The following is a 28,000-nucleotide window of genomic DNA, read 5'->3' as shown; positions in this document are numbered from 1 at the left end:
CAACCCGAATCCTCATCAACATGGTGTTCCCTGCTATCCCATCTCCCAGCCTTGGATATTGGAGTCATTCCCAATATACCCTTTGTTCAGAAAGGAATTGCTCTCAGAATTTTGGGCTTTGAAAACAAAAGAATATGTTTTGAAGATTCCATTGCCGGTATAGATTATTTCACTGTGGTTATAGATTATATGTTCCTGCCCCTCAGCTCCCTTTTATCACTTTTCTTCTGGGGCAGACATAAATCATGTCCTCACAGGTGTCGAAAGAAAATTCCTCCTGGGGCGTCTGGATGGCTCAGTCAGTTACGTGTTCGACTTTGGCTCAGGTCATGATCTCATGGTTGGTGGTTCAGGGGTTCGAGCCCCAGGTCAGGCTCTGTGCCGACAGCTCAGAGCCTGGAACCTGCTTTGGATTCTGTGTCTTCCTCTCTCTGTCCCTCCCCTGCTAACCCACTCTCTCTCTCTCTCTCTCTCTCTCTCTCTCTCTCAAAAAATAAACATTAAAAAAAAAAATTCCTACTAAAGTGGGTTCCACCTGGAAGTCATCTGGAGAAGGTAAACTGTTGGTGAACTGAACTCTTTTCAGGGCACTTGTAGGAACTTCAAAATTGGCCTAATTAATGTTTTTGCATAGTAATATACCTGTTTGCATTGTAGACTTAATTAGCTTCTTTAAAAATAATTCTTCAGGTGAAAGATGTTAATGGCTTCTCGTCCTGCCCTGCTGAGCAGAGCCAGAGAGCTTGATAGTTTTAGGCCAAATAAAAGAAAGTAGTACTTTACGCTGTAGGTAGTAAATGTGCAAAAATCATTACTCCGAGAAACAGTATGGACTGAAATTATAAATAGGTTCCAGGAATGAACTTTTAGAGAGTCGTGGATGACAGATATAAATGGGGTTATTAAATGGAAGTTAGGGGACATTTCCTAAATGCTGAAAGTCAACATTATACATGTGTCTCCCGTATTCTCCCATGACCCTCTGGGACACCAAGGTCAGGGGTTCCTTGTAAGATGGGGTGAATGCTGCTCTGACCTACCGAGGGGTTTTAAATTCTCATGCTCCGCTCTTTATAAGCCAGTGTAACCAGCTGAACCTCCGTTATTCTTATTTTTTGGATGTTCTGATCTCTTTCAGTCGACCACTTCTTCATAACTCTCTGAAATGATTTGGAAAACGTAGAGGGTCCTACAGCCCAACCATAAAATGAGAAACCCCTGAGCTCCAATCCTGCCCCTGCCAACTCCTTGCCTGACCCTGGGGTGTCCCTATACCTCTCCTACCTTGTTTTTTTTGTGTGGCAAAGAGAGGGAATTGGGTGAAATCTCCCCTGGTGGGTAAGTTCTAGGAACCCATAAATAAATAAATAGAGTCTGCAAGCTCATTCAGGGAGTGCCTGAAATGAAAACGTGGAGGGGTGGGGGGGGGGGGGGCTGCTTTGCCTTACTTTTCAGAAAGGGTAGAGTAGAGGGCTTCCCCCTTCTAACAGGAAATGAACATTGTAGGGACAGTGTCGGGAAAGCCGGTCAGCGTTGGGGAAACCCTGGTACCTTCCTTTTCTTCCACCCCCGGTAGAGGAAGTGAGCGAAGCACAGGGGAGAGCTCTGTGTGTGGGGATTGGGCAAATCTGAGTTTGGATGCGGCTCTGTCACCAGCTGAGTCCATCTGTCATCAGTGGCATGGAGATAATGATGTGGAGCTGGTGGGATTGTGGCAAGGAGAAAATGAGAGGCATGAAGTATCTTGCCCAGTTCCTGGTGTAACGTAAGTGCCCAGTACATCATAATGTTTACGGGAAGGAGGCAGGGGTTCCGAACCAGGGTGATTATGAGGGCGAGCCCCTCGCCAGCAGCCGGCAGGGAAGGAGCAGACTGCAATTGTGTGAAACCCAGTCCAATTAAATGGGCATGAGATTTGCATCGAAAAATGTTTCTAACCAACAGAAATCAGACTCTGTGTTCTGCCTTCTGGCCACGGTTCTTTTTGTCTTTAAGATTTCTCAGCGTGGCGGATTAATATTGCTTTAAAGTTGTATACGTTCTAATAAATCCGCAAAACCCAGTCCAATTAAGTGGGCATGAGATTTGCATCAGAAAGTGTTTCTAACCAATAAAAATCCGACTCCACGTTCTGCCTTCTGGCCACGGTTCTTTTTTGTCTTTAAGATTTCTCATTGTGGCGGATTAATATTGCTTTAAAGTTGTATACATTCTAATAAAAACATGGGAGTCGCATTTGCACACCTGGGGAGTTTGGGGAAAGATCCCTGCATAAAGGGGACATCTTTGAGTCTGGGTCACATGGCTGTCCCCTGCTGGCAGAATATGCAAATTGCAGGTTCTTTTGTTTCTTTTAAGATATTCTGCTAAGTGAGATAAGTCAGAGAAAGACAGAGGTCATAGGATTTCACTCATACGTGGAATTTGAGAAACTTAACAGAAGACCATAGGGGAAGGGAAGGAAAAATAAGATACAAACAGAGAGGGAGGCAAACCATAAGAGACTCTTAAATACGGAGAACACACCGAGGGTTGACGGGGGTGGGGAAGATGGGTGATGAGCAGCGAGGAGGGCACTTGGGGGGATGAGCACTGGGTGTTGTACGTAAGTGATGAATCACAGGAATCTACTCCTGAAGCCAAGACTACGCTGTATGTTAGGCAACTTGACAAAAAAAGAGAAAAGAAAAAGGTATCGCACCTCTAACGTGCATCTTTGGGAAAGTGTAAGTCTATATACAATAACAAGCACCTTCTCCTAGAGTTCTCATAACCTGCCTTTGAGGAAGATGAAAGGGGTCTTATGAGGAGTTGCCAGCCCGGCGTGCAGCTGCTGGGTCAGGACGGGCAGCTCTACAAAGCTCAGCCCTCGTTCCCCACGCCGCGGTGCCAAGAGAAGAGCAGAGGTGCAGACTCCAGCAGGCACCCTGTTGTCAAAGAGGAGACGGCCGCTTCGCCATCCCCAGAGCCAGCGAAGCCTCTCGTCCTGCCAAGATCCACCCCTTCCAAATAATCCATACCTCCCCTCGATGTCGGGAGTGCAAGTTCTCCAGCAAATCCCCAGCACTGCTGGTGACCTTAGGTTGGCCCCAGAGGTTGTTTGCATATCCCAGAAGGCCTGGGTAGCACTGTGGACACCCCTACACACTGCCCTTATGGCTTTCATCACGGTTCACGTTGGAAAGCCAGCGGATGCCATGGTGCCTTGTTTGATCACGTGGCTGAGCTGGCATTGTCACTCAAGCCTCTACTTACCTCATAATACTTCCAGGCAGTTAGCAACAAAGCTGACCTTACTGGTGCACATAGTTGATGCCATGTATATACACGTATGTGTATATGTATATATGATACATATGATACAGATTTTATACACACACACACACACACACATACATACATATATATGTAGTGTAGTGGCTCCTTTATAGAAACTGTAGTATAGCATAGCATAGTGGTTCCTTTATAGAAAACAAGTCGAAGCAAGAACTTGGTGCCCTCATCCTAACATGAGAGTCTTTGTCTAATTAAGTAGAACAATTTGGCAAGTGTGAGCAACCATTAGGTGGGGGAATCTCCTACTGCTGCACCTTATGGTGGTAAAAGGGGAGAGAGAGGACATATGCGAAAGCCCTTTGCCCTGATGGCTGACGTGCACCAGTCACTTACTGGCGCATGCACGTTACAAACGCCTCATTTCGTGCACTTTACCAACGCCTCATTTAATCCTCAACTATTACCCTGTAAAGGTAAGTAGTAGCAGTCTCCCCGTTTGACAGATGAGGGAACTGCAACGTGAAAATTGAGTGACTTGTCCAAGGTCACACTGTTCAGTTGCAGTGCCCGATTTTGAATATCTGTCAACGCCAGTGTCCTATTCCAACACCCTGAGTGTTGGGGGAGAGGAGAGGTTTGGAACTACCCCTCTAAGCAACCAAGTGAGCGCCGAAAAGCCACTTTGCAGTCATTTGTGTGAACTGCTTACTGAACCCCCAGGTAACCCAATAGTAATGATATCACTGAGCATGTTATATTCACTTTGTTAGAAGTCTTATTTCATGGTGACAGCTAATACGTGCCCAGTCTTCACAGCCCGTTGCTCTTACTATAGACACACCTGCTCACAAATTCTCAAAATTGGAGAAAACTGTACTTAGAGGAGGTTTTATGGCCTTCTTGACTTTCAGCCTCGGAGCGAAGGAGTCTTTCTCAGCTGAAGTCGGTAGCTTTGATCAGAGCGAAAGCAATGCCTGTGTGTCCCTGTCACTGTGAGACCCAGGCCTTCTGCATTCCGCTGAACATCTGCTATGTGGAGCTGGGCTTTTTCAAGTGACACCTCCCGTCCCGGGCAGCCGTGCCGCTGAGGTCATGAGCTCATGCCCCACCGTTAGCACACAGCCGCACACCCTTGCATTTCCCTTCATAAAACAGAACTTCGGAGCTTTCCAGGTAGGAACCTCTTCAGTATCCCTTAGAGGTCATGCCACTTACCCTGGATCTCAGTGACGTGGAACTGCGTGTGATTTTATGCAGCTGTCCCTATCCTTCCTCACATGGAGCCCAAATCTGCCAAATGTGGTCTTCTCCAGGAATCTCACTTCTGCCCACTAGAGCCCCCAAGACCATCTTCTCGCGTAGCAGCCCTGCAGACACTTGAGGAAGCGCTCATGTCCCTAAGTCTCCTCTGCCCCATCAGTCTTGCGCAGCCCTTTTCCATCTCACTGCTCTCCTGCAGATGGCAGGTTCTGGGACACGGGCCCAAATACGCAGAGAAAGTGGCATCTGTGTCTCTCGGGCCCCTCCTGCTCCGTGCCAGCCTGTCACCCTTCTGCTGTCTTGAGTCAAGGAATCCAGTAAGCGAGGCACGGTGTAGGGTTTCCCAGCATGGTCCCCTGGAGTCGCTTCAACCCCAGAGCAGTCTGGCCCTGCCTACTGGGATGAGAGTTCACTGCCCGCTGGACTTCTGGTATTGCCTCCTACTGTCTTCATTGGGAGGGCTAGCGAAAAGCATCCTGGCTCGGGAGAGTGGGTGGTGCACTGAGTTATTTTGCCTCAGCCCGCGCCCTTGCGGTCACTTTGACATCTACCAGGCTTAACAACAGCAATCTCGGTCGAGTCTGGTGCCTCTGAATTCCCGCCATGTTGTCTGGCTCTGCAGATAGGCACATAACCTAGAAGAAAGGACGCAGGGCTGGGAATCCGGGAACCTGAGGGTCAGCCTCGTTCTGCCACTTAAACAGCTGTGTTATGGTGGGAAAATCACCTGACTCGTTTGCGCCTCAGTTTCCTCGTCTCCTTCATGGGGTTAAGAAGGCCTGTTTCACACTGTATCAGGGTTTCTCAACAGGAACATTTTTGACCCTTTGGCTTGAATGATTCTTTGTTGGGGGGACTGTCTTGTGAATTGTAGGATGTTTGGAGCATCCCAGGGTCTCTCCCTACTAGACGCAGGTAGCACCTCCCCATCGTGACAACCCAAAGTGTCTCCAGACACTGCCGAGTGTCCCCTGGGGGGCGAAATCGCCCCCAAGCTGAGAACCACTGCATTAACTCCTGGGATTACCAGGATACACAGTGTGTGCACACGGGGGACCCCCCCGGGGGCCACCCTCAGCACCCTTCAGCACTTTGATCCTCTCTGATCTGACCATAATTATGCAGAAGCAGAGAGAAGAAGCCGCCTAGCCCACACGAGACTCTTACGGGATCCAGCGGGGAGCTTGATAGGTCTGTGCTTCAACTTCGTGCAATTCAAGTAAGTTTCCTTCTTTTAAAGTGTTTAATATCTACCGTGTTGTGAAGTGAAGAGCCAGAAAAGATGAGGAGCCACTTTTCACGGACGATACATTCTAGTGGGAGGAATTTTTCTGCCCAGAAATGCCTGGACTGCAGAACGCGCATACCTGAGACCCGACAGAGGTGCAGAAGGCAGAGAGGAAAGGCTCTGTGCAAGAGGTGATTTGGGGGATCGGCCCTGGGGGTTGAACGGGGTGGCGGCGGGCAGACAGCACAGTCGACAGGTGGTCTGAGCAACGGGAACGGTGTGATGGAGGCCGAGGGGCACGGAGCATGACAGCACGAGGCAGCAGGAGATACGAGCCGGCGGCCAGTTTCTGAAGGTCAGCTGTGTTGTCCTTGATGTGGTTGGCAGTGGAGAGCCCTGGGGGGTGTCTGAGCCCTGGGGCGGCGTGGCCAGAGCCGGGTTTAAAGGGCTGTTTGGTGGCAGTGTCTGGAGTGGATTGGGGGGAGGGGAGGCCAAGTACAAGGTGATTGAGGGCCTGAACGAGAGTAATGTCCGTGGGAGTGGGGAGCACAGGCCGAACGGGGGAGGAGGTGCCAGGAGAGAAGGCAGCAGGACCTGTAAGGCGGGGAAGCGGAGGGGGAGGCGATGGAGGACTGAAATGTGGAATCTGGATCCCTGAGAAGGAGGTGGCCGTCCATAGACCAGGAGAGGCAGAGGAAGGACCGGGAATCAGGAGCTATGGGCGCTGGGGAGGGGCCGCGGCAAAGCATTAAACATGCGGGTTTCCCAGAAGCTTCCACGTCCGCACCTGAACCCGTCCCCCACACTTCCTGTTTGCTCTCACACACATGCTCGTGTGCTCAGTGCTTTGTTTCTTTCCAGTGCGGCCGGGCTTCTCAAATCTATTTAGAATTTTTTCGGGACTAAATAACATTCAGTGAAAAAAAAAAAAAAAAAAAAAAAGAAGCAAAGCTCAGTCTGGGGCCTTAGTCCCTGTGCAAAGCACCTTTTTATTATAAGCAGAGAGAATCGGCGTTTGGAATTAAGTTAGTTAACAGCGGGAGCAGAATTGCATGCGGAGTATATGCCATATGCTGTTGTTTCCGAATTTTCTAACGGTACACCGGGACGCTCCGGGTCTATATACGGTGCCCGCAGCAGGGGCTCGGGGCCCGGACGGGCGCCGCTGGGCGTCCCGCCACTGCTCACGCACCCGGGCACGCAAACAGAGCCGGGACTCTCGGTGTGTGAGCGGGTATCCCCACCGAAGGCTCTGCCCTCCCAGGGCCACCTCAGTCACGGTTTCTTTTGTCCTCTCAGCAGGTGTCCCGACCGGCTTCTTCTTTTCTGCCCTAGACCTTGCTTTACCTCCCCCTACGCTTTTTACTATTCATTCCAGCTCCCTACGATTACCACGTTGAGATCCTTAAATGCATCTAAGAAGGGACAATCAAAGCGATGGCTCCCAGGACACCCATCCATCTTCCGTCCTACGTACATATTTAGTCATTAATATTTATCTGCTAACCAGCCAGAGGGCTGCTCCATGCGTCTGTGGGTCCACCACAGGAAAGAAGGAGGTCCTGCCTTGGCCACCCCGGCTGACAGCCCCGTGCCAGCTTTGCCCCCCCGTGGGGAAGCTGGAGGAAAAGCCTCAGATCCCGCAGGCTCTGGCTTGTGGATGTGGGCAGTGGGATCCAGCTTGAAATCTCCTCCCCTCTGTTCTCCAGCCGATACCTGAGAACACTGGCTTCCACGTGGGTAGCTTTTCACAAGTGATCTGGCATTGAGCCCTGGCAGTTGCCGTGATGGAAAGTAGCGTGGGTGTTAACCCCAAACTTCAGGGAGCAGTGGGGTGCAGAGGGGTGTGTGTGACTTGTCCCAGACGTTCCTGGTGGCAGCAAATCCCATGGTACTTTTAGTAATAACAGTGGCAACCACTTCCGGAGCACCTCGTGTATGTGTGTGTGTAGTACTCTGAGAGGAGCTCTGAGCACATCCAGTAGGGCCCCAGCTGATGAAAGGGGAACAGTAGAGACTCAAGGTTGGGGACACCGGGAGCACCAGATCCCGGCCTTCTGGAAAGAAAGGGCCGTGTGTGGGGACAGATGAGAAGGCGGTCCCAGGAGAATCCCAAGCTCCCCACTGGATTGGTGGTGATCGACTGGAGGCTACTGATACCTGTCCTGTGTCCGACTGGGGCAGGATTGAGCTCGGGGATGGACAGGCAGTGACTGCAGCTCCAAGAAGCTGGGGAAGGAGGTAGGAAAGGAAAGAGGAACTGTTGGCACTTGTCAGAGCCCTTGTACATGCATCATTTCATTTAATCCCCACGACTCGATGAGGAGGGATGGCATCCACTGTATGGGTGAGGAATCCTGTCCTGTGTCGGAGGTCCCGTCACCCAGCAGGGGACAAGACCCAGGCCTCTGTCGTTCCATCCATGGCACCAGGATTGGATGAGATCTCGGGGATTCCTTCCAGCTCGGAAATTTCTGAGTCTCGGGTCCCACCAGGCCTAACTTGGTTGACATGGGAGGACGTCCAGAAGCTTTGCTCTGCCGTGTGTGGGGAGAAGGTATCTAGCATTAGGTTGTAGGCCTGGACTCTGATGTAGACGACCTGGGGCGGGGGGCGGTCAGTCCCAGCTCTGACACTTAATACTTACAGGTCACATTACCTTGGACATAACCTTTCTCTGCCTCAGTTTCCTCACGTGTAAAGTGGCTCATATCGTGACTTACAAGGGCCTGCATTGATATGGCCTCTCCTCCCACCTTCCCAGCCTCTCTCGCCCCCTCACTGTTCCCTGAGCACCCTGAGAACAGTCCCGCCTTGAGGTCTTCCCCTTGGCCATCCCCTTTGCTCCGAATGAGCTTCGCCCAGATATCCACAAGGCCAACTGGCTCACTCCCAATAAATTTTCGCTCAAATACCTTCTCAGTGCGGCCCACCGAGGCCATTTCCCCAGCACTCCCAGCCGCTCACCTGCCCTGCTATTTGGTCCATATTCTTTCTAACCTACCACATGGTTTGCCTTGTAGTTTACTTGGGTGTGATGTCTATTGCCTGCTGTCTGTGTACAAGTCACAGGTCTCTGCGTCGTTCACTGCTGTGACCCAGGTACTCAGTACTGACTCTGGCATAAATGGGTACTCGTCATACCATTGAAAGGATTGACTTTCAGGTTTGTGAGGATTAAATTAGATAGTATTTGGCAATAGCTTAGCTCAAAGCCTGGCCCATAGGAAGGACTTAATAAAACGCTGCTGTCGTTGTGCCTGTCTTTAATATTGATTGATTTGCCGCTGGGTTATAGTTTGGGTTCAGGTCCTACCGAACACGGGCCATATGTAATGACCCGTCCATTATGGCTACAGTCCCTCCTTGCCACCCTTCCTAGTAGAAACAGGCCCTTTCATTGAGCTCCATGGCCTACCGAGGCAGGGTATTAGAGCCAGCTTCAATACGCAATTGGAGAAATCAAGTCAGGGAACGTTTGATGGCGTATTTAGCAAAGGCCGCGAGTCAGAGACCTGCTTGCCTCCTGGGCCGGCAACCGAAGGAAAGTGAAGCGAAATGGAGGAATGCCACAGCTCCAGGCCTCCTGGCCCCGACACTGGCCTTATCACGTTGTGTTGGAAAGAACTACAACTGGGAGAGCTCCTTTCGTGCCACTGGGCAAGTCTCAGGCAACCGCAGAGAAAACCAAATCCCCTTCAAGAATATGGACATAAGTTGGAGAGAAAAAGCGCGGCTGAGTCAGCCAGAGGCATTTCACAGAAATGGCCCGGTGGGCAGGAGGGCTCTGGCCAGCCTGTGTGGTCTGCCAGGACACGGGCAGCTTGGGGCGGGACTCCTCGGACCCCATTCCTTCCATAGGTCTGCAAAAGGAGGGTCCAAGGGCCCCAAGTGGTCTTTTCTCCTTCCCTCTTCATCCTTCCGCCACCCAACAGAGGAAGTCCTGATCAGTTCTCAGATGGTATTGCGTGAGTACTGACTCCCTCGTCACCAGGAGTGTGAGGTTGACTGCCACGACTAGCCCTGCCCTTAAGGGCTCACAGCCCAGCAGGGCAGACCGCGGCCCTGCAAGCCACCTCTAGATGAAGTAGGAGCACAGACTCAGAGCCATGGGGCCTGGGTTTGAGCTCAGCTCTGCAGGTTGCCAGCTTTGTGATCTTGGGGAAGTTACATAAACCTTTGAGGCCTCAGTTTCTTTGCTTCATAAAATCAGGACTGATAGGGGCACGTGGGTGGCTCAGTCGGTTAAGCGGCTGACTTTGGCTCAGGTCATGACCTCGAAGTTCGTGAGTTTAAGCCCTGCATCGGGCTCTGTGCTGACAGCTCAGAGCCTGGAGCCTGCTTCGGATTCTGTGTCTCCCTCTCTCTGTTCCTCCCCTGCTCACGCTCTCTCTCTCTCTCTCTCTCTCTCTCTCAAAAATAAAGATAAAAGAAAAACTTTTTTAAATGGGGACTGATAATATGCCTACCTCGTAGGGTCGTTGTGAGGAACAAATGAACGAAATGCATTGTGTACCTGGACCCGTGCACGGCACGTGGTAAACATTATGTACGTTTGTCTTTATTACTATCATTATTATGGTTTAGCATCATTCTGGGGTAAGCCCTGTGAAGATGTGCAGGGGTTCTGGGAGCTCAGGAGACGTCTGATCTAACCTAAAGCTCTAGGAAGGGTTCCTGGAAGAGGTGACAAAGAACTGAATCTAGAAGGAGGAGGAGGCATGATCCAGGCAAAGAAGGTACAGAGAATCCAGGAAGGGGGCATTGAAAACCATGAGCAAGACATAATGGCATGTGCTAGAAAATGCAAGGAGCCTGGTGTTGCTATAGCATAAGGTTCCAGGCTGGATACTGAGCAGCAAACAAGGTGCTGGGCTGGCCATGCGGTCAGATCATAGGGGGATTTGTCATGACCTTTCTGGCTTCTTTTAGCCCAGATCCCACTCTTCTAACGGCTTTGTTAGGCCCAGGAGTGGAACCCAAGTACGAGTCACCTCCCCCCCGCCCCTTCCACTGGCCACAGTGGGACCTCCCCCCCTTCCACCGGCCGCTGAGTGAGCGAGGGATAGGCATGTGACCCAAAGTGGCCAATCGTAATGCACCCCTGGGATTTCTGCTGGAGCCATGCCCCCCCCCCCCCCCCCCCCCCGTCTTCCCCGCCCCCTGCAGAAGTCCCCAGCTTGGGCCCCTGAGATCCCAGGAAATGCCCAGATTCCTGCAAGTTCTTCCTTTTTGAAAAACTCCATGCTTTCTCAAGTTGGTTTGTGACATTTGCAAATGAAACAGGCCTGACTAATAGGCCACACTAAGAGGCTGGGATTTCATTGTCTGAGCAGTGAGGGAGCTATTGAAGGTGTTAAATTGGGGTCTGCATTTGAGAGCCATCATGCTGACAGCGCTGTTAGAAATCGACTTAGGAAGGGTGGAGCAGGGTGCCCCTTAGGCGCTGCCTCAGTCCAGGAGTGGCGTGCCAGGCCTTCCCTGACGTACCCGAAGTAGCAACAGAGAAGGCAGACTGAACCCCGAAACACTGAGGCAGTACCCTGAGCTGCTGGCGCCGGACCCTGTCAGCTGTGTCTCTGCCGGTGAGGCCGGGATGAGGTACTTGGACCTGTCACAGGTGGGGGAGAGGCCTGGCCTGGCCTTGAGAGTGAAGGCCTAGGAGCGGGCTGCTGGCAGAGGCCGTGAGAAGCGCTGTCCCCCCTCCCCATGCAGCAGACCCTTTGGGCCACACTGTACTGTCACCTTGGTCCTGGGTATGGCCCCCAGGGCTCCGCTGTTACCGGGGAGGGATTTCTTGTAAATGTATTTGTCTGGGGGCACCTCGGTGGCCTAGTTAGTTAAGCATCCCCTTCGGCTCAGGTCATGATCTCAGGGTTTGTGAGTTGGAGCCCCGCATCGGGCTCTCTGCTGTCAGTGCAGTATGCTTCAGATCCCTTGTCTCCCTTTCTCTGCCTGTCCCCCCTCTCAAAAATAAATAGACATTATAGATACATAGATAGATAGATAGATAGATAGGTACATAGATAGATAGATAGGCAGATAGATAGATAAATGTATCTATCTGGTTTCCCACCTTCCTTTAGAGTGGCTCCAGATCAAAAACAAACCCTACCCTCTGCTGCTTTTGTACCCCCCTCCCAGCTCTTGGCTGGACCTTGGTTCCTCCACACAAGAGGGCCTCCCGTAGCTGTGACCAACCTGTGCCCGGGGTCCTGCACACAGCTCCCGGGATGGCCTGCAGGGTAAAATAACGTTTTGTCCAAGTACAGTCTGTGTCCCAGAGACTTTAAAAATGTCACCTCACTGAATTCTCTCGGTAATCCTGGTGGATACTTTCTGTCACCATTTTACAGGCGAGAATGCCAAGGTTCAGGAAGAGAAAATGAAATACACAACAACACACAGCCACTGAGGGAGAGAAGGAGAATTTGAACCCAGATCTGAGGTGATTCTCTCCTTCAGACCGATTTTTCAAACATTTGTGAGTGGGTTCCAGATGCCTCTGTTCTGAGGTCGGTTGCTACCTGAGATACGTGTCTACTGACGTAATGTTGGACGCCACACTTTACAAGCTTGTAAATACCACGTTCGTGGGGTTTTCCCTTCATGCTTACTCATTCAGGTAGAGGTGGGGGGTTGGGCTTCTAAGAGAACCAAGATGAGGTGCAGTGGCTTCCTTTTCTTTGGCTTGGACCTTCCCCCCAGTTCAAGGTCAGCCACCATGACTGGCTGCTGGAAACTTCAGTCATCCAGGCTGTCGTCCATCGCTCATGCTTCAGGCAGATCTGTGCCCTGGGCGGAGCCATCTTCTATTGGCATCAGCCATGGCATCAACCCACAAATGCCCTCTGACCGAGCTTCTCCTTTCCCTTAGGGAAGATTCCGTTCCTCATCCTGGCCGAGGCGCACACACACATCCATGCCCTCACTGACTTCCAGCTCTTTCACAATGATGCCTCAGCAAATCTACCTCATGGATCTGGGAGTGAATCTGTGATTCAGCAAAGCAGTCAGAGATACGGGGATGTGGAGGAGAGTTGTCACAAACATTGCAGCCACGAGAATACAACAGTGCTCCATAGCACCTGTCTGGGAGTTGTCTGGAGGGCTCTGTGTCTCTCTGGGAGGCTGCGGTGTGAGCCTACGTGCCCTGCAGGTGAGCTCTGCCACGTGAGGAGGGGACACGGGGTAGTCGATGGAGCAGCCCGACAACTGGGCTCCATCGCTTGTCGCCTTGGGCGCGTTGGCTCACCTGCTGTGTGTCTGAGGTTCCCGCGCTGTGAAAATGCCATAAGGATGGTACCTACCTCCTGGAGTCATGAGAATTAAGTGAATTAGCCCAGGTAAAATGCTTCAGACACCTGTCAGTACGGGGCACTTGGTGGGGGTCAGCAAACGTCTCTACCACTCTTACACCCTTGTCCTGGGCCCTGTGCCTTTGAGGGCCCTGCACTCCACAGGGCATGGAGTTCTAAATGGCCAAGAAGACATGTCCATACTCCTCCTTCTAGGCCATTCTTCAGGTACCCAAAACCCCAGAATTCCCCACTGAGATGGCCTCCCACCTGCTTCCAGGACCCATGGGGAGCTTTTCCCCAGGGGAGCCTCCTGTGGGTGGCCTCCACTGCCTTGGGGATCCTCAGAGGCTCCAGGTGCCTGAAGGCAAGGCTGTGGGTGGAGCCTGGGCTGTGGAGTTCAGTGTCCCACCATGTAGGTGCGGCCCCTCACCGCCCCTGATGCCCTCATCCAGGGGTGTCCCATCCCTCGCCACCTTGGTCCAACACAGAACTCTGTGGAGTCTGAAAATTCTGAATGGAGATCTGATCTTCCAGATGGGAGACCTATAGTAGCTAAGGTAGGAAAATAGCACGTATTTTATCTAGCAGTTTGTAGGCTTGGTTTCTAACTTTTAAATATTTACTCGTATGGCGTGATGAGTCTATTTTTGCCCCAGGCCCTGAAGATGTTGGCGGTGGGCCTGGTGGTGATAATCGTGGTGAGGAGTGAGATCAAGGACGGTTCATCGGAGCTGAAGCTCTGAGGCTCGTCTGCACCATTGTACTGATTTGCATCCTTACTTCCTCCCTCTGCTAACTGTTGCCAAACAGATGGAAGGCAGGGGTGCCGGCAACTTAGCTGTAAAGAACGATAGATGGTGGATAGATGGTGTTCGCAGACGTGGCCTGGGGTTCCGGAGTCAGGCCCACCCCTCTGTCTAGAGCCTGCATCCGCTTACCTGTGAGCTCACAATGGTGATCTCTGCTCACCACCCACCCTTTCTCTTAGACGCAGCTTAGCGCCTCCTGTTTTTATGCGCCCACCTCCCCCCAGGGTCAGCCAGAATCTTGCATTTTTGCTGTCTTGGGCAGCCCTTGCAATGGCCCTGGGGGATGCCTCTTCAGGAGCCCCTGGGGTCTGAATGAGCACCGTTGTCTGTAGCTCCAGCAACCCCACCAGCCCAGATCAATCCCAATAATTCACACTAGCATGCACAATTGTATTTCCACACAAATCGCGTCTGTTCTTCCCTCATTTCACCCCTCTCCAAATGACCTTCAGCGTTCCAACTTGCTCTCATTTCAACACGACGTGCGGTACCTCCAATGCATCTGTGTCTCGACCCACGTTCCTGCAGCTTCTGGGCACCCTACGAAGTGGCTGAGGCACAGCTGGACGGCAACCGCGGTGAAAGACAGTCCCCAGGCTTCGGAGGTGGCACTTGATGGAAAGCACACAGACACACATGAGTTCAAGCCCCGCTCCATCACTTACTTCCTGTGTGTCTTTGAACCAGTTGCTTCCCTTCTCAGAGCTGGGAATGCTGCATGTATAAAATGCAGATAATAATGCTGACCTTCTTGTTGTATGATGATTTAAACAGATGACACAGGTAAAGTCCCTAGCAAAGTACCTGGCCCAGATTCTCAAAAAATGTAAAGACAAGGACTCTCTCCGTCTTTGACTGCCGGCACCCTACCCGGTGCCTGACACGATGCATGTTGGTTGTCATCGTCTTTAAGCCATGAGAAGCTGACTCCACTGAGAGGGGCAGGCTGAGTTTAGAGGGACAAGTCAGAGGGGAACCACTGGCTGAGCCCACGCAAAGCCACCTCTGTTGTCTGGTCTTCTCTCTCATCCTTGGCTTTCCTCCATTAGCAGGGAAATGTCACCCTTGAAATTCAAACTTGTATTGAGCTGGTCGGGAGCTCTATGGGCACAGGGAACAATGCACCTGTCAAATGTCTCACCTTGGCAAGGCTTTGGGGGTCTCTCGTGGCTGCTTACGGCACGCACCCTTTATTCTCTTGACCACTTCTGTTGGGAAAGCCGATGTTCTTTAATCTCTCACATGAGTATTCATTACTGTCTGTCCAAGAGAGATGTGTAATAGACGTGGAAATGCAGACAATGTAAAGGCTTGTAAATGGCAAGAAGGAGGGAAACAGTCCTCTGAGGGGCTATAGCTGGGCAAAGGGAGAAAGCGAGGGTCAGCCTTCAATGTGTACTCTCCTGGACAGATGTAGATCATTCTAATGGCCGATTGATCTTGTAGCTCTGAAAAATCTCCCACACAGAAAACAGAGGCCCAATCTGGACCTCAGATTGGCTGTTTGTTCTTTTAAATATGATTGTGGGTAGACAGGGTAGTTTTCCCCTTTGCATTGTCTCCTTTGGAATCTCTTATTTCAAAAGAAGATAAATATCAAGTACTCCTATGTTTTGCTGTTTGTAGCAGATGCCGCGGAAGGAACGGAAGGCAACAGGGTATGTTAAAATCATTTTAACCCATCAGGGCTGCTTGGAGTAATTTCCCTGGAAACCTGTGAAAAGGGTTTTCAAGTTGAACTCAAGACAGTTGTAAATGTGTCCTTTTGTTGGATAACAGAAGGTGAATGCTAATGCTGAGAGGGAATTGGGGAGCCAGATAAGTTCTAGTCTTAGAAGTTCTTAGAAGCTCTCTCTGCCCTCCAAGCCGCAGCCTTCTTGGAGCAGCAGACGAGAGCCAGCACTGGGGGCTGCGACCTGTCCTGCAGCCATGTGGTGGGAGGAGTGACCCAGGACCCATCAGTTCATCTCTGCCCACGGCCCTCGTGTCTGTAAAATGAGAACACGACATGACGTGACAAGGTACCCCTAAACAGAAGAGCCAGCAATGGGAAGCTGGGAGCTGCAGCACAGAAATACGGGCCTGGGCAGCCAACATCACGGTCTTGTTCCCTCTCAGCCACCAACTCACTCAACCTAAAGGAAGTCACCAAACTCTGCCAGCCTCAATTTTCTTACATATACAATGGGGGATTGGATAAATGGAAGAGTGGCCAACTTTTTCTCTGTAGAGTCAGATAGTAAATATATTGGGCTTCATGGGCCATATGGTCACCACTGTAACTACCCAACTCTGTCACTGTGGCAAGAAAACAGCGAAAGACAACATGTAAGTGAATGGGTGTGGCTGTTCCAATAAAACTTTATTCGTAAAAACAGGCAGCAGGCCGTAGGTCTTGGATTAGAAGATCAGGGAGTTTCTTTTTGTGTTTTTTTTAATTCACAACATTTCTTTTTTTAAATTAACGTCTTTATTGAGATGTAACTGATATATCTCAACAGATACAGATAGATGTAGATATAGATATAAACTGCACATATTTAATATTTCAATAGAGTTTTTTCTAACTTAATAAAGTTATGTTTTATCTAATGAAGGCATAAACCCCATTAGAATATGAAATTGTTGGTTCTTTTATTTGCTGCGTGATTAACTGAAATTATACATTAGATGACTCTCTTGGGATATACTTGATAAAAATTTCATGGAATGTCAGACTCTCAGTGCAGCAAGGGATCTTCGGGATCACAGAGTGCCACAGCCCCACACGCTGGAAGCCCCCCCTCCTGCCTCGTGAGCCCCAGTTATCCGCTTATCCACAGCCTGCAAAGGACTTATCATCCCAGGCGGCAGCCCAGTCTACCCAAGCCCCTCGGCGGCAAAGGCAGATGCTGCATCCTCGCCGCTTCCCCTGTTGGTCCTACCCATGCAGGCTCCTTCGCTCTGCCTTCTCTTTCTCCCCTCCTCCCCACAGACGGACTGCAGTTCCCCTGCAGAGCCCAGGACGCTTGCCTCAGAGGACCAGTTCAGCTCTGCCTCCTTCCCTCCAATCTGTTCCTGGCCTGGCGTCCCTGGGCCCCAGGCCCCTCCCCGGCTGCCTCCGTCTGGTCTGCTCGCCTTCGTGAGTCAGTGCTCCCGTGGGTCTGCCTGCTCCGCTCTCCACCTCAGCTGCGCTCCTGACTCTCTCGGACCCCACTTGGCTCAATCCCTGGGCCCTTCCCAGACATCCAGGAAGCCCTGCCCGAGTCCAGCCCCTGGGCCCCCATTCATCTAGGAAGAAGGTTGAGAACGTCCGAGAATCCTTTAGGGATTTTAAATCTCTTTCCCAGACCAATCAGACCCCAGGGCCTTCGACCTACATATATACCTACAGTTCAGACGTTCCTGCCATGAGTAAAACAGCTAACGGCCATCTCGACCGAAATCTATGCTCATGAAAGCATTTATCCATAGAAAAATAAGTGCTATTAAGTCTGGAATGAAACAGAAGCCCTGGGAGCTGCACTTCTCAGGTGGGAGTAAATGGATACTTAGGTTCTTAGCACATTGGAGACACGGCCACTTGCGCTGACCAGGAAATGTGGTATTGGGGGGGGGGGCGGGGTGCGGTGCCAGGACGACAAGGGCTGACCGGCTAAAAAAAGACAAACTTGCGATCTGGGAGTCTCTTATTCTGCTCCTGTAATTATGGAGCTCCAATAGCAAGCCTCGGGCTTCACAAAATGCGAAATAATGCAAAATTAGGCAAGAATCCTACCCAGGGGCACAAGTCTTTCCCTAAACCAGGGAGGGAAGCAGAAGGAGACCATGGACAGGCAGAAGTCCGGGTAAAATCCAAGAGACGTGGTAGATCCTTAAGCAGTAGAGGTGGCAGGTGCTGCCGCTAGGGAGGAAGCGTCGTGGGACCTTGGAGTCGACTGCTGTCACCCCCTCCCCTTTTCCAGATAGTCTTGAGGCTGGAGGGGTGCTCATGCTCAGGGCGATACAACAAAAGCCGTACTGGAACCCTGCCGGTGCTCCCCTGTGAGTGGGGTGTCGGCATCCCAGCTGAGGGAGGGAGCTTCCCGTAGGACAATTCTGCAGAAGACACACACCGCAGCTGACATAAAGCCTTGGGCTTAGTGCAAGGACACTCTCCTTTTCCTACAGGGACCTAGAGATGAAGGGCTCTTTAACTCGGGAGGGTACGCGGAATGCCCTTCAGTCTTGTCGGGGCCTGTTGGGTGTTCAGCTCTGACCGTGCCAGCCTGCTGATGGAAATGTACTCCCAAAACCACCTTCTTTACAGAGAATGCAGGCTCCTCACTTTCCCGGGCTGCGTGCCTCTTGCTACAGAGAAACGCCGCTCTGGACAGAGCCACGCGTGGCTTACGGGGAACAGCGTCCCCCTCCCGGATATGGACAAATGGCAGATGCGGGGTGGCCACGCTCGTCTGGAGCCTGGGGACCAGGGGTCTGCACACACGTTTGAGCAATCCCAGCCACCACTGGAGCAGATACCACAAGCTCAGGGTCTGCAGCAGCCCAGCTGACGGCCGCAGGATGTGCGGGGGGCACGGGATGCAGCCGGGCCTCCGGCCGAGATGCCCAGCTCTGGATCGTCACAGCTGAGCCACCAGCTCTCGTGGCTTCCAGGAGGATGGGGAGAGGCAGGAGCCTGCGCCCTCACCCGGAGCCACACAACGCACAGGAGGAGAAGACAGTGTGATGAGATCATAGCAGCGTTTTATACCTGGTTAGGGCTTTGCAGTTCTCAAAGCGCTGTTACGCCCGTGACCTTGTTTTCTCTGGAGAGAACAGGTACTGTTGTTCCCATCTTCCGCACAAGGAAGCAGAAGCTCAGGGAGATCAAGGGACCTGACTGGGACAGCAAGTGGGCAGAACTGGGGCCAGGACACAAGCTGACTTCTGGCTGGTCCCATAGCCGCTCCTGGTGTCCTCTCCTCTGGAAGACCTTTCCTGAGCCCTCGGCCCCTGCACGTGCCCCACCCCTCCCCCGCCCTGACCACGGGGTCCCGGACTCAGCCCTCTGTCATCATCACTCGCTAGATCCTAAGCTGTGTGGAACCGAGGGCTGTGACTTGACCATCTTAGTATCCCCAAGTCCTAGGACCTGCTCGGCATGCAGAAGATACACAATAAGTTCCCAGAGTTCATTCGCCGTGGCTTCTAGGGCCCATCGGAGCTGGGCCGATGCCGTGTCAACAACCTGTTTGGCCCCACCTCCACCCACCTTCCCCAAATGCAGGAAGTGCTTTCCCACCCCAGGGCCTTTGCCCTTGCTGGCCCTCTGCCTGGAACCCTCCGCCTCCACATATCCGTGCAGTTCTTTGCCTCACTTCGTTTGGCCGTTGGCTTAAAATGACAACGAGACAACACTCTCAAAGAGGCCTTCCCTGCACCTGTCTGACGAAGCAGCCGCCACCCCTCCTTACCTTTTTCCTGTTTGTTGTCTATTCCTCCCCCCCCCCCCATGCAAGCTTCCTGAGGGCAGGAGCTTTGTTTTGTCCCTTGCTGTCACCCCAGAGCTTAGAACAGCCTCTAAGGAAACATGAAACCACGCTTCAAGTTAAGGCACCAAAAGCTGCTTTCTGTTACCTCCTGATCAGATGGTATCGCCACGTGCCCCTCCTAAGCCTCTCACGCCTCATTCTTCCTCCCCAAAGATTACCATCTCTGTGCTATCAAATGAGGAAGGCTGAGGGGAACCATCAGTACAAGACCAGATTATCTCCAAGGGAGTTCGGAGCCCCTGGTGTAGACGTGGGTCACACACGATCTAACTGCTAATGACACATCCTTGGTTTCTGAGTTTGGCGGGGAAAAAGCAAGGAACCTACGCTATATATTTCTTAGGAAATAAGGAACCCACATGGTCATATTCTCCTGGGCAGGGCCCGTGCCTTCCTCTTCGGTGTCCTCCGAGGTGACCAGCATAGAGCTGGAGGAAGGAGGAGTAAAGGTCGCCTCCCCACCCCCACTCTGTTATAATGCAGGACGGACGAAGTTTTTTCAAGTCCTGCTGGAAATCTCCCGGCTGGAAACCTTCCCAGATACCCAATTTTCTTGCTTGAAGTGCATTTCTTTTCTCCTTGAAAATTAGTGCAGGAGAATTTGTCTCTGTTATAAACCCCGTCCTGGTGGGAGGTGCAAAGTGTTCACACAGAACTTTGCAAATGCTTGGTGTGTGCACTGCACAGGGGCTGGGGGCTCTTGGGGTTGGAAAGTGAAGGACGAGGAACAGGGCAGTTCATACAAAGCGGTTGGAATGGACTCCTCTCCCAGAGGACGTGTAAACTGGCTCTGGACTCCTATGTGTCAAGAGGCAGGAAGAACTGGCCGTTCGCATCTTAGCGTTCTCCGCAGGAACCGGAGGGGCGGAACTGCGTCCCATGCCTGTGACACCCCCTTCTCCCCTCGCTGACCAAACTGACAGGGGCCTTGAGCCCTCCCTACCATGAGACCCAAGGGAAAGCAGAATTGGTCTTCTCTCTGGAGACGATAACTCAGACCTCAGGAATGTAGTCATTCTTCTAATAAATTCCTCAGGCAGCCTTGTTCTGGGCCCTGGACTTGGAGAACTGAACTGGACACAGGCCCTGCCTTCGGGGTGCTTCCGTTATGGAGGAGACAGAGAGATGGAGATGATAGAGATAGAGATAGAGATGACAGATAGATAGAGATAGAGATGGAAATAGAGAGAGAGAGAGAGAGAGATTATAGAGAGCAAGCTAGATAGATGATAGAGAGAGAGACATAGATATATATATAGAGAGAGAGATACAGAGTGAGATAGACAGATATAGAGATGATACAGATAGAGATAGATGGAGATATATAGAGAGAGAGATGATGGAGATAGAGTGAGATAGATAGAGATAGAGATAGATGGAGAGAGAGATGATGATGGAGACAGAGAGATGGAGATGATAGAGATAGAGATGACAGAGATAGATGGAAATAGAGATAGAGAGAGATTATAGAGAGAGAGCAAGCGAGATAGAGAGATGATAGAGACATATATATATATATAGATAGAGATAGAGAGCGAGATAGATATAGAGATGATAGAGATAGAGATAGAGATGATATAGAGATGGAAATAGAGATAGAGAGATTATAGAGAGCAAGCTAGAGAGAGAGATAGAGACATATATATAGAGAGAGAAAGCGAGATAGATATAGATAGAGATGATAGAGATAGAGATAGATGGAGATATAGAGAGAGAGATGATGGAGATAGAGCGAAATAGATAGAGATAGATGGAGAGAGAGAGCGAGATAGAGGTAGATGGAGAGAGAGAGATGATGATGGAGACAGAGATAGGATGCATAGTGGGGGAGGGGATCAGAACATAGAGGATTCGTGGGCCTGCTAAGGAGCCCGTCCATCATTCTGGAGGCGATAGGGAGCTTCTGAAAGATTTCGGGAAGAGGAGTGGTTTGGTTGGATTTTCATTCTCAGAAGGGGGTCATTAGGCCGTTGGTTGGCCGGGACCCATCACGGAGGTCCCAAGCCTCCCTTGCCCCACGAGCACCACGTCCCCTACATCCGCCAGCCGGACCGGGCTCGTCTCCCTCGTGCTCACGCAGCAGCTGGACTTGTCCCTGCTACGACAGCGCTCACCCTGCGTGCTAGGGTTACCCGTTCCGTCCTGCTCCTCGCCAGAATGCCAGGCACTGTGGCGGGCTCGCCTCTATCCCCCCGTGTCCAGCACAGGGCCTGGGATGCTGCTGGAGCTCACTCGTACATTTACACGTACATATATATTTCTCGCAAACGTCAAATGGAACCATTGAATATCGCAAGAGAGAGAAAACTGGGGTCCGGGTGAGCTGGGGCACTGACAAGAGGAGCGTGAACAGGGGTCGGGGGGAGGCACGGGGGGTGGGCCGGCCTCATGGCTGGCCGGTGCTCGTGGCGAAACTCTGCTTCCTGCGCCTCTGTGCTGTTCTCTTCCGCGAAGCTGAACTTTTAACACCTGCTCACGGCGGTGTCGCAGAGAGACGAGAGGAGAGTAGAAAGTGGCCCCTCACCACCGGTGTCATTGACAGCTGCTCGGCTGCCTCGGTTTCCCCAGTGCCCAGTGTGATCAGTCCCGGACTAGTAGTGGCTGAGCAAAAGGGGGAGGCACAGTCTGAAGGAGGTAAAGTTTCCTTTTCTACCTTCTGCCACTTTCCTGGGGAGGCCACACCCACGAAACAATACCCTCACTTCTCTCAGGGCCTGGGACCCTCTGGCCTCAATGGCAGATCTTTACCAAAATCAATTCCGGAAACTTCCAACCAGTCCATGACTGACTGACTGACTGAAGGGACAAGTGGCTTTCTAACCCTAGCTCTGCCGTTTACCATGACCTAGGACACCTTTCCACCCCGAACGTTAGTTTACCGACCACGAAATGGGCATTAGACTATGCTTTGCACAGGTTTGTTTCAAGAATTCAGTCCAGTCGTGCCTGTGTGAGCCCTTCCCAAATTGTAACGTGCAACAGAAATGTCCTGTTATCAACATACCTGCCCCTCACCCCCCGTCCCCCCCAAAGGTGCTCAGCATGGAGCGTGCACAGAGGAGGCTGTGGCTGGACGTTGAAAGGGTAAATGGGGTCTATATGATTTAGGGATCGCCCCACATCTTGTCATATGAAGTATTTGCATGCCAGTAGGTACCCGCGGGGTGGTGGGTCCCACTGTGGAGACCACATCACCGGGGCTAATGCACTGCCTCCTTTTGGCCACTCTTTGGCTTTCATGGTTTCACCCCGGTTTGGATCCTGACACCTGCTCCTGGGGGAGGTGGCCAGTTCCCCGGCTTCCCCGGCCACGTGGCAGAGCTGATGAAGGCCTGGCCTGTGGTTTCACAGCTGTGCCCACCTGTCCCCCATCCCGCAGTCCTCTGTGCCAGGAGATGCCCACTCATTCCTGTGCAGGACCGTCGAGGGGAGAGCAACTGAGTGACCTTGCAGGGGAGGTGGGCTAGAGCGGCACAGCAGAGCTAGAGTGACGGGAACGGGGGGATGATTCCAGCCTCCAGCAGGCTGGGAGGATTTTCTGATGCCACGTCCACAACCCACTAACCTGAGCAAATTCCTCTTTTGAAATGTAGGAGATGGGGCACCTCGGTGGTTCGGTCCGTTAAGCGTCTGACTTCAGCTCAGGTCATGAGCTCACAGTACTTGAGTTCGAGCCCCACATCGGGCTCTACGCCGACAATGCCAAGCCTGCTTGGAATTCTCTCCCTCTTTCTCTGTCCCCCTCTGCTCATGCTTTCTCTCTCTCTCTCTCTCTCTCTCTCAAAATAAATACACTGTAAAAAATAAAAATAAATAAATAAAATGTAGGAGGGTAAACCCTAATGGTCCTTCATACCCTGATGAAATAAACTTAGTTACATATTTAACTGCCGGTGTGTATAAAGTTTTGGCGTGTCTGTTGTCATCACACTGTTAATTTCATCGTCCTGTGATGCAGCTTCGAGCCCTCTTTCACAGTTGAGGAAATCGAGGCTGGAGCAGTGAAGTCGTCTGGAAGCACAGCGACAAGTAAGGGAGGTGGGATTCCAGAGCCAGGAGTGTGTTCTTCCTGCCGAGCGGGTTCCCCTTCTCTGTGACACACAGTCTCCCCCAAAGCCCATGGGGGCAGGACGCTGATGGGGGAGGGCTGTGACCTCAGGGCCCACTGCAGGGGCCTCCTGGCTGTGGACAGTGAAACAGAGGGCCACCGTGACAGCCAACCTGCTCCCCTGGCCCACATCCACCTCCCGGCCCTGGCCTGGACAAGGCCTGCAGGTCTGGACCCACTGACCGGCTAAGGACCGAAAGTCTCTGGACAGGGCACGGCCGAGCCTGGTCCACTACAGTTACTTTCCGCAGTGTTAGTTTTTAATTACAAAACAGATTAAAAAAAAAAAAAAAAAAAGCTCTCATCTCCATAACTTAGCCTGTTTAACAATGCACTTACAATGGATTTTCCAGGCCGTCTGGGTGGCTCAGTTGGTTGAGCATCCAACTCTTGATTTAGCCTTAGGTCATGATCCAAGGGTCGTGGGATCGAGCCCCACATTGGGCTCTGCGCTGAGCATGGAGACTGCTTAAGACCCTCTCTCCCTCTGTCCCTCTCCCCCACTTGTGCCCGCTGTCTCTCTAAAATAAATTTTTTTCAGAAAATGGATTTCCCAAGGATAGAGTCTAGTGAGTTGTGTTCATATCCTAGCTCTGGCACCTATGAGTGGTACGACTTTGGATAAATGACATAACCTCTGTGGGCCTCAGTTTCCACATCTGTGAGGTGGTCGTAGCCCTAGTTATATACTTCATGGGGTCGTTGGGAAGAGAAATGAGGGGACTGTCCAGGGTGCTGAGTGTGGGGCCTGGAGCGTAGAAAGCATAGGTGGGCCACAGCCTTGGAGCCGCATCCCCGTCCTGCTTGGTTTGAGGGCAGGAGCATGGGAACACCTGCCTCTTGGGTGACAGAGCAGCAGGTGTATTCTAACCATCGCTTGAAGAACGAGGCGTCCACAGAGGGCGGTGCAGACTGAGAGGTTAGTGTGGGCTCTACTCTGCATGGGCGAGATCTGGGACTTAGTGTCCCCCCCTCCCAGTCTTGCCTCAGATAGCCCAACAGATGAGGCCTTCAAGCCGTGGCTAGAATGGTCTTGCAGCCCTTTTGGGCTCCACAGTTCCTCTCCTCGGCTAACGCAGACTGTCGGCCCCAAACACCGGATTAGTGCTTTTATATAAATGGGGCGAAGTGAGGTGAGAATGTGAAGCAGACACACAGGCTGGGCCTCGCAGAACGCTGCCCTGGCCTCACACTCGTATTTCCCTCCATCTGTCTCGTTCTTGTGTCTGTCTGGGGACCAGGGTCGCGAGTGCAATTATAATAGAAACATGATAAGTCACTAGGAAAGCTGATCTGTCGTACATACGTTCTGAAGGTGGGAACGACTAAGCCGGAAGAGAATTGCAGCGGCGGGTGGGGGGGGGGGGTGGTATATGCCCCAAGAATTGACACAGAAGCAGAAATGCCAGAGCGCCCTGGCTGCCTCAGGAGATGAGTTGCAGAATTATCTAGCCAGGGATGTCCAGGCCGCTGAGTAATGTCTCCTGATGTTAATCAAGTCTGTGACAACCTGGATCATGCAACTTACTGAACTCAATTTATATTCTCTTAGGCAAAATCGCTATGACCCGGATGGAAATTTAGCCAGAGAGCAATAAAGAATGGAAAGCCCCAGGTAATGAACTAGCCTCTGGGAAGCCAGGAGCCCTGCTCTCTGGCTGGTTATATTTTAAATATTACAGGAAATTCGAGGATCCTGAACATTTACTGAGCATTTAGTATGTACCAGGAGCTGTGCTGTAAACTTTAAGGACCTGCATTCGTTGGGTCCCCTCAAAAGCTCTGTGCAGAAGGTATCCCAGACCAGCAGCCACGTGGTAGTTTTCTGACATATAAAGACATTTTCTTGAGTTGGACTTTCCCCCCACTTCAGGTGGCCAAAAAGAAGCGATATCCCCAGTCACCTGTAACGAACGCGAGAGACTTAGTGCATCTCCAGAACAGCAGGGACACCGTACATGAGCCACAGTCAATGTGTCCTTGCTGGATGCTGGCTGTTCTGGCCTCTCTAACATGTCTGAGATTTCTAGCCTGCTTTCTACATTGGTGAGATCATTCACATCAACTATCTTGACTTGACCCATCGCTTGAAAGCAGAGACCCACTTATTGGGGTGCAGAGAGCAAATATGAGCCCATTATAACGCTATCCTTCCTCTCCCTGTCCATCAGTCCTGGAGAGAGTCCTACCTCTAACAAACCCCATAAATGCGGGGTCTCCTTGATGCACAGAGCAGCAGGTGTACTGAGCAGGGCCCCCCTTGGACAGAGCCTAGCCACCTGGATCCTGCGCCTGCTTGATCCAGGGGACCAATGAAAGAGAAGGGTCAAGTTCAGGCCAGTCAGGAGAAGGAGAAGTCAGAGAATGGCCCCGTACCTTGCCTTCCCACCCTCCAGGTTTGGTCATCAAAGAGTTCATACTGGTCACTTTGTTTCTCTCCACTCCTGGGTCCTTCCTGTTTGCTCCACAGGGACCTTGCGGATTTTTCTGCCATCCTTCGTGTTTATGGAGCACAGAACCTTCCAGAGCATGACTGCGTAGGGCTAGTATGCTTATCTTACAACTAATTCCTGCTATTATGTGCAGAGGCCCGCGGACCTTGCACTTTGCCCTAGGACCGTGTCATCCCAGTGTATCTTCTGGCTCGTTCCTCACGGTGTCCCGGAGCCCTGCTACCTGAGGTGTCAGAAGCTGTGTCTCTCCGAGTTGGGGGCCACAACTCTACTCTCCCAACCTGGGGACTCCCTGGGTTTTCTGTGTAACTCAGCTCCCGATTTCACGGAGTCCAAAGTGGCCAATGCCCACCCTGCCCCTAACCGACGTGCGTGTGACATAGGCTGGCTGTGTCAGGGACTGGCCAAGCAAGAAAGGAGAGGGGACGTTAATGATTAGCCAGGCTTGGGACAGCAGCACAGGAGAGGAAAAGCCTGTGATTGCTCACTTGCACTGGCCTCGGCCGCAGGAAGGAAACATAATGAACAATGTCCAGAGCCGCAGAAGGAGGAGAGCAGTTACAGTCTCTTGCCGCCCGACTCTTCAAAGATGCCCAGCGGTGCTGGGAGGATGTGAAGTCAGGATTTCATGACACCCATGGCCAGGGCCGGTGATAAATCCCCGCCCGTTTTCTTTTGAAGATGGTTCCTCCCCTTCTCTTGATCCTAGGACTCCAGCCTGGTTTCCCGGGCAACTAGGCTGACTTCCTGTGGCAAAGGTCAGCGTGCGGTGGGGTGCGAGCAGACCTGCCCCGGTGGTGTTTGGGGAGGAAGGACCCCCGGGCAAGGAGAGGAGCAGCAGAACATGAAAGCAGGCCAGTCAGATGTTCTTGTCCTTAGCCCCCATCTTAGACGAGGAAACTGAGGCATAAAGCGGCTAAGTGACTTGAGATAGTACATCGTGGAACCAGGAGTTGGATCTCTTGCAGAGTGAGTCTGCCTTCCTTCCCGAGAAACTGCAGCCACTGACCAACCTTGCGGACGTGGTGCGCTTAAAGCTCAGGCTCTTGGACGGGCGCCTGGGGGGCTCAGCCGGTTAAGCGTCCGACTCCTGGTTTCAGCTCGGGCCATGATCTCACGGTTTGTGAGTTTGAGCCCCGTGTCGGGCCCTGTGCTGATAACGCAGAGCCTGCTTGGGATTCTCACTCTGTCTCTCTCTTTCTCCCCCTCCCCGACCTCTCAAAATAAATAAATAAATAAACTTTAAAAAAAAAATAAATAAAAAGCTCTTTCTCTTGGAGAGGAGACAGGTGCACAGTGACATGCGTGGGGGCCGGTGGGCTTCCTGTCCACGGTGGGGGCGGGGGGAGCAGGCTGAGCTCACTGCCCCTGCCAGAGCCGTCAGCCCATGTGCGACGATGGCCGCCTGTCATCCCAGCAGTGGCTCCTGGGTCACCACAGAGACTCAGAGGCCCAAAGCAGGGGGTGGGGGAGGGGCTGGAAATCCAAACGCGTTCTTCCCACCAGTCAGAGCGACTCGGGATGAAAACTTGCTGAGGGCAGCAGGGGCTCCCAGGACGACTGGCAATTTGAGCTTCTCAGAGACAGACAATATGTTGGTACCAGATGTCATTTTAAGCTAAAAACCTATGGTTATGTTACTTAGATGATCTTCTTTATTTACTCTAACCCATAATCCAGAGCCGTTCTCGATTGAACGTGGGCCGTTGAGCATTCCTGTGGGAACCACAGCTCCGTATTTTTAGGTGTCGCCTGTTCCCAGCTGGGGAATTCGTTTCTGTGTGCGGCTTGCTGCGTTTAGGGTCTGATCCTCTCTGCGTTTATTCTGTCACTGGTCCTCGGGAATTGGCGCCTCACTCCTCTCTGTTGGGAGAGTATCACCCACCCCCCGCAAGATCGTTCCTAATGTCTCCCCTCCTCCAGCCCCAGAGACCGTCTCCTGGGAGGCTGTGGGCATAACTCACCGTATCTATCACTTGGGCAGTTCTCTGCTCATCCCTCCTGCCCTCTTGTCAACAGGGGTGAGGAGAGGCATGACTGAGGGGGCCTGGG

At 52.0% G+C, this 28,000-nt stretch overlaps 1 protein-coding gene and 1 long non-coding RNA gene across 2 annotated transcripts in view; both read left to right on the top strand.

Annotated features, from left to right (window-relative positions):
* The window catches only part of FAM78B (family with sequence similarity 78 member B), an 80,891-nt gene that overhangs the window by 27,521 nt on the left and 25,370 nt on the right, over positions 1-28,000 (top strand). The window lies entirely within an intron of this gene.
* Positions 12,702-16,483, top strand: LOC123586447. Its single transcript, XR_006706796.1, has 2 exons — positions 12,702-12,923; positions 14,327-16,483. It is a non-coding gene; the product is annotated as an uncharacterized LOC123586447 (long non-coding RNA).

Source organism: Leopardus geoffroyi, chromosome C3 (genome assembly GCF_018350155.1).
Source record: "Leopardus geoffroyi isolate Oge1 chromosome C3, O.geoffroyi_Oge1_pat1.0, whole genome shotgun sequence".
Taxonomy (NCBI): domain Eukaryota; kingdom Metazoa; phylum Chordata; class Mammalia; order Carnivora; family Felidae; genus Leopardus; species Leopardus geoffroyi.
The sequence above is the reverse complement of the archived record's forward strand: the minus strand, read 5'-3'. Positions and strand labels throughout refer to the sequence as shown.